We start from the raw sequence: 10,593 nt of genomic DNA on the forward strand, positions 1-10,593 counted from the left end.
GTCAGGTGGCAGAAAGAAATCAGCTGCAGGTGAGCAAGGTTAGACTATTACAGAAAACTTTATCATCGACTACACATATGTCAAAGAGAACCTCGCTTGAATATTCACATAAATTAAGTGATGTTGACTGTGATACTCAAGGGAATTGAGCTGCCTTTGAAATCACTGCCTTAACTTTAACTTGCTGAAAGCTTCCCAGCCTTAAGATACTTCCAGTTTTAGCTTCTAGCCACAACTTTACCCCAATCTTAAGCAAGCCAAAATAAATTGACGGTCTTAGTCATTGTCCATTACCAAGGATGTGCTAATGGAGCTGTTGAAAAAAAATCGGGTCACAGATCATGAAGCTGGATTTTAAGCGACCAAGGACCTTGAGGAACTGGCTGTATCTGGATGGCTCTGAAAACCATCTTACCTTATTTAATTACGTAAAGTAATTCAGTCCATCAGGCTACTTCAGGCAGGAACAGAGTGTATAACAATAGCACTTAATCTCCTCTAGCCTTGCCAATGACTCCTTCCTGCAGCTTTGGTTGGAATGATGGGAGTGTTCTGCCATTACCCATTAGCAGCTGACTTTGTGATCAAAGCAGTGCGGCTTGAGATAGGTCAACACACCATAAAGCTTCTTCTTTCAGTAACTCAGAACATTCTGTCCAAAGACTCATGTTACATGGAACACTTTGTGCTTTTTAAGCAATGGGACAGAAAATGTAAAGTGCATTGGATCTCCCGATCTTAGAACTTACTATCCAGTCACAGTAGTCAAAACAGCCTGGTGCTGGTACAACGACAGACACACAGACCAACAGAACATAACTGAGAAGCCAGAAGTAAGTCCATCCAGCTATGAACAGCTGATCTTCAACAAAGGGGTGAAGATTCAATGGGGAAGAGACAGTCTCTTTAACAAATGGTGCTGGCAAAACTGTATATCTACTTGCCGAAAAATGAAACAGGATCCATGCCTCACATCATACACAAAAACTAACTCAAAATGCATCAAAGACATAAATGTTAAACATAAAACTATAAAGTTCCTGAAAGATAGCACAGGGACAAAGCTAGTAGTCTTAATTTACAGCATAAATGCACTATGAAACATAACTAAAAATGCACAGACTATGGAAGATAAACTAGATAACTGGGACCACCTAAAAATTAAATACTTAGGCTTATCAAAAGACCTCAACAAAAGAGTAAAAGCAGGTCCTACAGACCGGGGAAAAAAAATTAGCAATGACATATCTAACAAGGGTCTAATTTCTAAAATATATAGAAAACCTCAACACCTCAACAACAAAAAGACAAAAAAACGCAATCAAAAAAATGGGCAAAGAGTATTAACAAACACTTCACCGAAGAATACATTCAGGCAGCTAACAAACACTTGAAGAGATGGTCCTAAAAAAAAAAAAAAAATCATTAGCCATTAGAGAGAAGCAAATCAAACCTACAATGAGATATTATCTCACCCCTGCAAAAATAGCACTGATTCAAAAAACATAAAACAACAAATGCTGGTGAGGTTGTGGGGAGACTGAAACTCTTATACAGTGTTCGTGGAATTGTAAAATGATACAACCACTATAGAAAATGGTATGGCACTTCCTCAAAAGCTAGACATAGAAATACCATATGATCCAGCAATCCCACTCCTAGGTATATATCCTAGAGAAATAAGATTAGTAACACGAACAGACATATGCACACCCATGTTCATTGCAGCGTTATTCACAATAGCAAAAAGATGTAAATAACCTAAGTGTCCATCAATGAATGAATGGATGAACAAACTATGGCATATATATTCATATACATATACAATGGAATACTACACCATGATAAAGAATAATGATGACTCCACAAAATATCTTATAACATGGGTGAATCTGGAGGACATTATGCTGAGTGAAATAAGTCCATCACAAAAGGACACATATATGATGTCATTTTTATAAAAAGTCAAGAATAGGTTTACATACAGTAAGCCACATTCTTTGATGGTTACCATAGACAGGAGGGGGAGAGAAGAAGAATCATTTACTAGATAGTAGACCGGTGTTTATTGTGGTGAAGGGAAAGGCAATACACACTATTGGGAAGTCAGGACAACATTACCAAGATAAATGAAGACACTGAGAGGCACAAAAAAAATAAAGGACTACTACAGTAAATGCTATAATATATACAGTTCCCCAACAACAGTAGTAACAACCAAATATTTGTGAGTGGTTACATAGGTAGATATGTATGCTATATAGGTGTGGGAGGGTATATGGGAGTATAGTTGTGGACATTTGTGTATACATATTTGTGCTGCATATATATTCATATGCATAAGAGAGCACATACGGGCACAGTTATGGAAACTTCTTAGACATATTCAAACACCTTTCGGAACTGAGTTACTGGCCTTGAAGGCTAAGGACCATAGTATTGGGGGACATCTACATCAATTGTTGTTGTTAGGTGCAGTCAAGTCAGTTCCAACTCATAGCGGCCCTATGTACAACAGAACAAAACACTGACCGGTCCTGCACCATCCTCACAATTGCTATGTTTGAGCCCATTGTTGCGGCCACTGTGTCAATTCACCTCTTTGAGGGTCTTCCTCTTTTTAGCTGACCCTCTACTGTACTAAGCATGATGCCTTTTTCCAGGGATTGATCCCTCCTGATAACATGTCCAAAGTATGTGAGACATAGTCTCATCATCCTTGCTTCTAAGGGGCATTCTGGTTGTACTTCTTCCAAGACAGATTTGTTTTGTTCTTTTGGCAGTCAATGGTATATATTTAATATTCTTCACCAATACCACAATTCAAAGACATCAATTCTTCGGTCTTCCTTATTCACTGGCCAGCTTTCTCATGCATATGAGGCGAGTGAAAACTCTATGGCTTGGGTCAGGCGCACCTTAGTTCTCAAGGTGACATCTTTGCTTTTTAACACTTTAAAGAGGTCTTTTGCAGCAGATCTACCCAATGCAATGCATCTTTTGATTCCTTGACTGCTGCTGCAATGAGTGTTGATTGTGGATCCAAGTAAAATGAAATCTTGACAACTTCAATCTTTTCTCCGTTTATCGTGACGCTGCTTATTGGTCCAGTTGTGAAGATTTTTGTTTTCTTTATGTTAAGATATAATCCATATTGAAGGCTGTAGTCTTTGATCTTCATTAGTAAGTGCTTAAAGTCCTCCTCACTTTCAGCAAGGAAGGTTGTGCCATCTGCATATAGCACGTTGTTAATGAGTCTTCCTCCAATCCTGATGCCCCGTTCTTCTTCATATAGTCCAGTTTCTCGGTTTATTTGCTCAGCATATAGATTGAATAAGTATAGTGAAAGGATAAAAACCTGATGCACACCTTTCCTGACTTTAAACCACACAGTATCCCCTTTTTCTGTTCAAATGACTGCCTCTTGCCTATGTACAGGTTCCTCACGAGCACAGTTAAGTGTTCTGGAATTCCTATTCTTCACAATGTTATCCATAATTTGTTACGATCCACACAGTCGATTGCCTTTGCATAGTCAATAAAACACAGGTAAACATTCTTCTGGTATTCTCTGCTTTCAGCCAGGATCCATCTGACATCAGCAATGATATCCCTCGTTCCACATCCTCTTCTGAATCTGGCTTGAATTTCTGGCAGCTCCCTGTCGACGTACTGCTGCAATTACTTTTGAATGATCTTCAGCAAAATCTTACTTGCATATGGTATTAATGATATTGTTTGATAATTTCCACATTTGGCTGGATCACCTTTCTTAGGAATAGGCATAAATATGGATCTCTTCCAGTCGGTTGGCCAGGTAGCTGTCTTCCAAATTTCTTGGCATAGAAGAGTGAGTACTTCCAGCGCTGCCTCTATTTGTTGAAATATCTGAATCAGTATTCCATCAATTCCCGGAGCCTTGTTTTTCGCCAATGCCTTCAGAGCAACTTGGACCTCTTCCTTCAGTACCATCGGTTCCTGATCATATGCTACCTCCTGAAATGGCTGAACGTTGACCGATTCTTTTTGGTACAGTGACTCTCTGTATTCCTTCCATCTTCTTCTGATGCTTCCTGCATCATTTAATATTTTCCCCAGAGAATTCTTCACTATTGCAACTCGAGGCTTGAATTTTTTCTTCAGTTCTTTTAGCTTTCGACATGCAGAGAGTGTTCTTCCCTTTTGGTTTTCTGACTCCAGGTCTTTGCACGTGTCATTATAATACTTTGTCTTCTCAAGCTGCCTTTTGAAATCTTCTGTTCAGTTCTTTTACTTCATCATATCTTCCATTTGCTTTACCTACCCATTGTTCAAGAGCAACTTTCAGAGTCTCTCCTGGCATCCATTTTGGTCTTTTCTTTCTTTCCTGTTTTTTTAATGACCTCTTGCTTTCTTCATGTATGATGTCCTTAATGTCATTTCACAACTCATCTGGTTTTTGGTCATTAGTGTTCAACATGTCAAATCTATTATTGAGATGATCTCTAAATTTAGGTGGGATTCTAGGTCAATTTGCATAACATAATTCATGAACATAACGTTCTACATCCCAGTTTGGTGAGTAGCATCTGGGGTCTTAAAAGCTTATGAGCAGCCATCTAAAATACAACTACTGGTCTCTTCCCAACAGGAGCAAAGTAGAGTGGAAGCAATTAGTCCACATGACTAGCGGTTCATGTGATCCAGAGCCTCCTTTAACCTGAGACCAGAAGAGCTAGATGGTGTCCAGCTACCACCGTAGAATACTCTGACCAGGGATACAATAGAAGGTCCAGGTTAGAATGGGAGAAAAATGCAGAACAAAACTCAAATTCATAAAAAAAAAAGACTGATAGAGACTGCAGGAATCCCCAAGACTACTGTTCTAGACATCCTTTTAACCTGAAGCTACTCCCAGAGGTCACCTTTTACACAAATAGTAGATTGGGCTATAAAATAAACAACACCCAAGACGAATGTGCTCCAGAGAACAATTAACTATATGAGACCAAATGGGTAACATTTGCCCAATTTTCACCTTGCCTTCTGGCAAGGAGGGGCAGGAAAACTGGGGGGATGGAAATGGGAAAGGCAGGGCATAAATAGAGAAAGTGCTGACACTTTGTGGCAACAGCAATCAATGGCATGGAACAATTTAATTTGTGTATGAACTGTTGAATGGAAAACTAATTTGCTGTGTAAATTTTCACCTAAAACACAATAAAATGTTCAAAAAAAATAAATAAAGTACATTGGATCTTCTTAACTAGGTGATCATGTCTTCCAGCTTAGTTAGACTATAGTTTATTTTCAGTTATTCTCTTCATGAAAACAAAAGAAAAAGAAAGGGACTCAGGGATCCATAGGATTTGTTTTTCCAGAGAAAATGGAAAACCTATTTTTGGTTCAGGCCTACTCTCTAAAATAGATGTTTATAATCTGATGATATCACACTTAAGTCATATTATATTGCTCGAGTTCATTCACTCCCTGACTCTAATTCATGCATTTTCCTTCATCTTCAAACCTCCAATACTTCCTATCTATATTCTCTCACAGCTGCTTCCTACTCCTTTGAAAAAATTAAAGCAATCAACAGAGATCTTCCACAAACTCTTATCACACATTTGTGAAAACTACCTGCATCCATACACATATACCCTGCTTTCCTAACTGTTAGTATAGATGAGTTGTTCACACTCCTAGCTAAAGACAACCCCTCTCCCCCTTCACATTCTCAAGGCTATCAGTAATAGCATTTCTTTGCTCTCTCCTCCATGATCAATTTTCCTATTGTTACTGGATCATTCTCTTTAACATCCAGGCATGCTATTTGTTCACTAGTCTATAACAACAACAACAAATGTAGTAAAAACAACAAAACCACCTTCACCCCCATCCCCTAAAACTGCCCCATATTTCTGCTTCTCCATAGAAAAATGATGCCTCCAAAGAACTCTCTCTATTCCATGTCTCTAATTTCTCTCCTCCATTCTCTCTCCAGTGAGGTTTCCTCCCACATCACTCCACCAAAACTGTTCTTGTCAAGGCCAACAATGACTACAACATTGCTAAATCTAATAGTTAATTCTCAGTCCTCATCTTATTTGACTCATTTGAACATCTGACATAGATTTTCTTGACCCATGTTTTTCACTGGACTTCCATGTTACTACACACTCTCTGGTTTCCATCCTACCTCTCTGGCTGCTTCTCAGTCTCCTTTATTGATTCCTCTTCCTCCCCCTGTTGGAGTGCCACAGGGTTCAGTCTTGTACCTGCTCTCTTCTCCACCAACATTCATTCTCTTGATGATCTCACTTAGCCCCACAGCTTTAAGTAATATATATATTCTGATGACTCCCAATCTTACATCTCCATCCTGGTTCTCTCCCTTAAACTGTTGCTGTTGTTGCCATCAAGTTGGCCCTGACTCATGGTGACCCCATGTACAACTTGTCCAGCCTCAAGATGGTTGGTATGCTCAAATCCATTGCCATGGCCACTGTGTATTCTGAGTGCTTTCCAACCTGGGGGCTCAGCACTATATCAAACAATATTCTGTTTTGATCCATAGAGTTTTCATTGGCTAATTTTCAGAAGTACATCAGCAGGTCTTTCTTCCTAATACGCCTTACTCTGGAAGCTATGCTGAAAGCTGTCTACCATGGATGACCCTGATGGTATTTGAAATGCCAGTGGCATAGCTTCCAGCATCATAACAACATGCAAGCCACCACAGTACAACAAACCAACAGACAAGTCACGGTCTTCCTTAAACTACTGACTCATATCTCCTCAACTGCTTAGACTTAAGTGTCTAAGAGAAATATGAAACTGAACTCGCTAAAAAAAAGAAACTCCTGACCTTCCCCATCTCAGTTAATGGCAATTCCTTGCATGTAGCTTCTCAGGCTAAAAATCTTAAGTCTCCTCTCTTTTTTCTACTCCCCCATCCAATTTGTCATAAAGTTCTGTTGGTTCTATATTCAAATTATATCTAAAATCTGACTACTTCTCAACACTTCCGCTGCTGATAGAAGCCACCATCATCCTTCATCAGGATTTTTGCAATAGCCTTTTAACTGGTCTTCCCGTTTCCACCTTACCGTTCTACAATCAATATTCAATGTGGCAACCAAAGTAATCTATTTTAAAATGAAAGTCAAATTATGTCACCTTCCTGCTGAAAACCCTCCAGTGGCTCCCATTTCTCTCAAATAAAAAAGTCCTCTCTGTAATCTGGCCAGTTCTCTGTTCCGGTCTCTTACTAACCCCTCTTCATTCACCTCACTCTAGCCACACTTGTCTCCTTACTTTCCCTCAAATCAGCACAGCATGCTTCTACCACCAGGACCTGTGCACTGGTTGCTCTCCCTGCCTGAAATACTCTTCTTCAGATAGCCTTCCAGGCCTCCTCAGCTTTCCCTTTCTGTGCTTCTGTTTTCTCATTGGTAACTTGGTAAACATAAAATAACAATCCTGCCCACCTAATATGACTCATAAGCAAGATTATTTTGGTATCAGCAGAATCGCGTTATGCATATTATTCCATAATTGTCTTTCATAAACTTTAAATGTCTCCAGAAAGTGTCACGTATCAGTTCATATAATCTTTTTCATTTGCAACATCACTCACTTTAACTGCTGTGTTATGTTTCACTGTATATACAATTCTTTCATTTGTTTATGAGAACGCTGAGATTGTAATCTATTTGCCCCTATTACAAACAATTTTCCAAGTCCTCTCTGTACCCAGGCACAAAAATTCCTTTAGGATGACTATCTAAAAGTGAAATTTCTGGGTTAAGGTATATGTATACTAGGAAAAAATCATGCTAAGAAACTGCTCTCCAAAAGGTCATGCCGGTTTACATACCTACACATTTCTCTGACCTTCTCCACTACTAGATATTATTGTTGTTAGCTGCCATCAAGTCAGCTCTTACTCATGGAGACCTTAGGTATAACAGAATGAAAAGCTGCCTGGTCCTGCGCCCTCTTCATGATTACTGATATGTTTGAGTCCACCGTTGGGCCTATTGTGTCAATCCATCTCACTGAGTATTTCCCTTATTTTTGATGATCCTCTACTTTACCAAGCATGATGTCCTTTTCTAGCAACTGGTCTTTCCTGATGACATGCCCAAAGTAACTGAGCTCAAGTCTCGCCTTCCTCACTTCTAAGAATCATTCTGGTTGCATTTTGTCTAAAAGTGATTTGTTCGTTCTTCTGGCAGGATGCCATATATTCAATATTCTTTGCCAACAACAAAGTTCAAACGCATCAATTCTTCTGTCTTCCTTTTACACGGTCCAGCTTTCAACTGCATGAATCAACTGAAAAGACTATGGCTTGGGTCAGGTGCACCTTAGTCATCAAAGTGACTAGGTGCTTTTTAAAACTTTAAAGAGGTCTTAAAAAAAAAAAAATTGCAGCAGATTTGCCCAATGCAATACATTGTTTGATTTCTTATAATCTTTAATTTTTGTCAATCCAAAGAGCAAACCCATCATTCCCCCAGTGATTTGAAATGCCATCTTTATCGTATACCAAATCGCTGTATGTATTCAAACACTGTATCTTTCCATTTTAGTGTTTTTATGTAGCTTAATGTCTGGTAAGGCAAATACCTCTCATCACTCTTGTTGTCTGGAATTTCTGCTGACTATCCTTGGTTGTTTATTTTTCCTTACATTCTTTAAGATCAGATCATTAAGTTTCAATAAAATCTTACTGGCAAGTTTTGGGGGGAGGATCATGTTAAATTTATAGATTAATTTAGGGAGAATTGAAATGTTCACGATGTTGAATGTCTTATCCAAAAACATGGTGAGCCTTTCCATTTACGCAAGTCTTCTTTTTGCATCCTTTAGAAACATTTTCAAATTGTGTATGGATCTTTCTTGCTATTATAAGTGGCATGTTTTCTTCCACTATGTCATCTAGGTAGCCATACAAATAAAGATATATATCTGTTCATTAATTTTGTGCCCAGCCTGCTGACTGAATTCACTATAGTTTGTAAAAATACTTTAGTTGTTTCTCTTAGGTTTTCCAGGAAAAAAATCATAGCAGCAGGATATAGTAATCACTGAATCCCCTCCTTAACAATTTTATATATCTTTTTTTTTTCTTTTTTCTAATTGTACTTGCCAGAGCCTTCAGAATAATTGAAGTATCACTATTAGTCAGAAAAAGGCCGTTTATATGTCACGTATTTGGAGTACTCAGCATCTGAGATCCTTTTAGGTTTGGGGAATTACCCACCATATGAATGTTGGTGGGCAAAGATCACCTCCTCTATACCCACAACCTGAAAATGCTAGATATTTATTTTCCTGGTATTTTTTGCAGTTAGGGCTCAAGCATGTGACCTGGGCTCTGTCACTTGGATGCACCCAGGCCAGAGTCTGGTAACGCAAGAAGGAAGAACAGAGAATTCTCTCCTTCTTGTGCCAATTGCAGCAATAATGGCTATAAATTTGAACTCTTACTGCAGAAGTGGAAGTGGTCCAAACAGATCCTTTGGGAAGGATTAACCCTTTGACATGTTTTTATATTTCTGTTAAGGTAGTTGATCTGCAGATTTCTTTAAAATCGTGCATCTTATTCATTTATTGTGTCTTCTGTAATATTTCTCAATAAAACCAGTTTCCACTGAGTTGATTATGACTCATAGCAAGTCCATGTATAGAAGAGTAAAACTGTGCTCCAAAGCGTTTTCATTAGCTAAATTTTTGGAAGGAGATTGCCAGACCTTTCTTCCAAGGCACCTCTGCTAGGTGCTATGGATAGGCACTAGAAACTCCCAGTCCTTAAAAGATTACATACCAATAAAGAAGATGGAGTAATAGGTACTTTCAATATTGAGAGGATCTAATTGCTAAAATTCGTTCATTTATTCAATATTTGTAAGCTACGCACCAAGTACTTTGTTAAGCCCTAGGAATAAATACAGATATTCAGATACAGTCCCTGCCTTGCAAAAGTTATGTAGAGCAGGTTATGTTGGTAATCCTGCCTAGGGCAGTCAGGGAAGCCTTCCTGGAAGAGTTTCCCTTTTGTTGAATCTGAATGCAAAGCAGAAGTTTCAAGCAGAGATACATGGGAAAACATCCCAAACGGAGGATCAGAATCAAGACATCACAATACGTTTGAGAGACTGCATGTAGATAAGAATGGTTAAGGCTCATGTCTGCTGTGGAGCAGTAGTGAAAGATGAGGCTGAGAACACACGAAAGAAAGAACGTGTACATCATGGTAAGGAATTTAAACCTTACTCTGGAGGTGATGGTGAGCTATTTAGGGATTATTTTGACCAGGGGAATAACATAACTGGGTTGCATTTTAGATAGATCATTGTGCAGCAACGTGGAAACTGGCTTTGTGTCAGGCAAGACTAGAAGTCAGGAGTATAATTAGGTCAACGCAATGACGCAAATAAGAAATAAAAAGAGTCTGAACTAAGACAATGGCACTGAGGATAAAACAATGAAATTGGATGAATTTGGGGAAAAAAAGAAATTGGATGAACTTGGGAAATATTTCATAAGATAGACAGGATTTTGGTGGGTAGCTAGAGGTGGAAACTGAAAGAATTACAGGGGTCA

This window comes from Elephas maximus, chromosome 9 (assembly GCF_024166365.1).
Source record: "Elephas maximus indicus isolate mEleMax1 chromosome 9, mEleMax1 primary haplotype, whole genome shotgun sequence".
NCBI classification, from domain to species: domain Eukaryota; kingdom Metazoa; phylum Chordata; class Mammalia; order Proboscidea; family Elephantidae; genus Elephas; species Elephas maximus.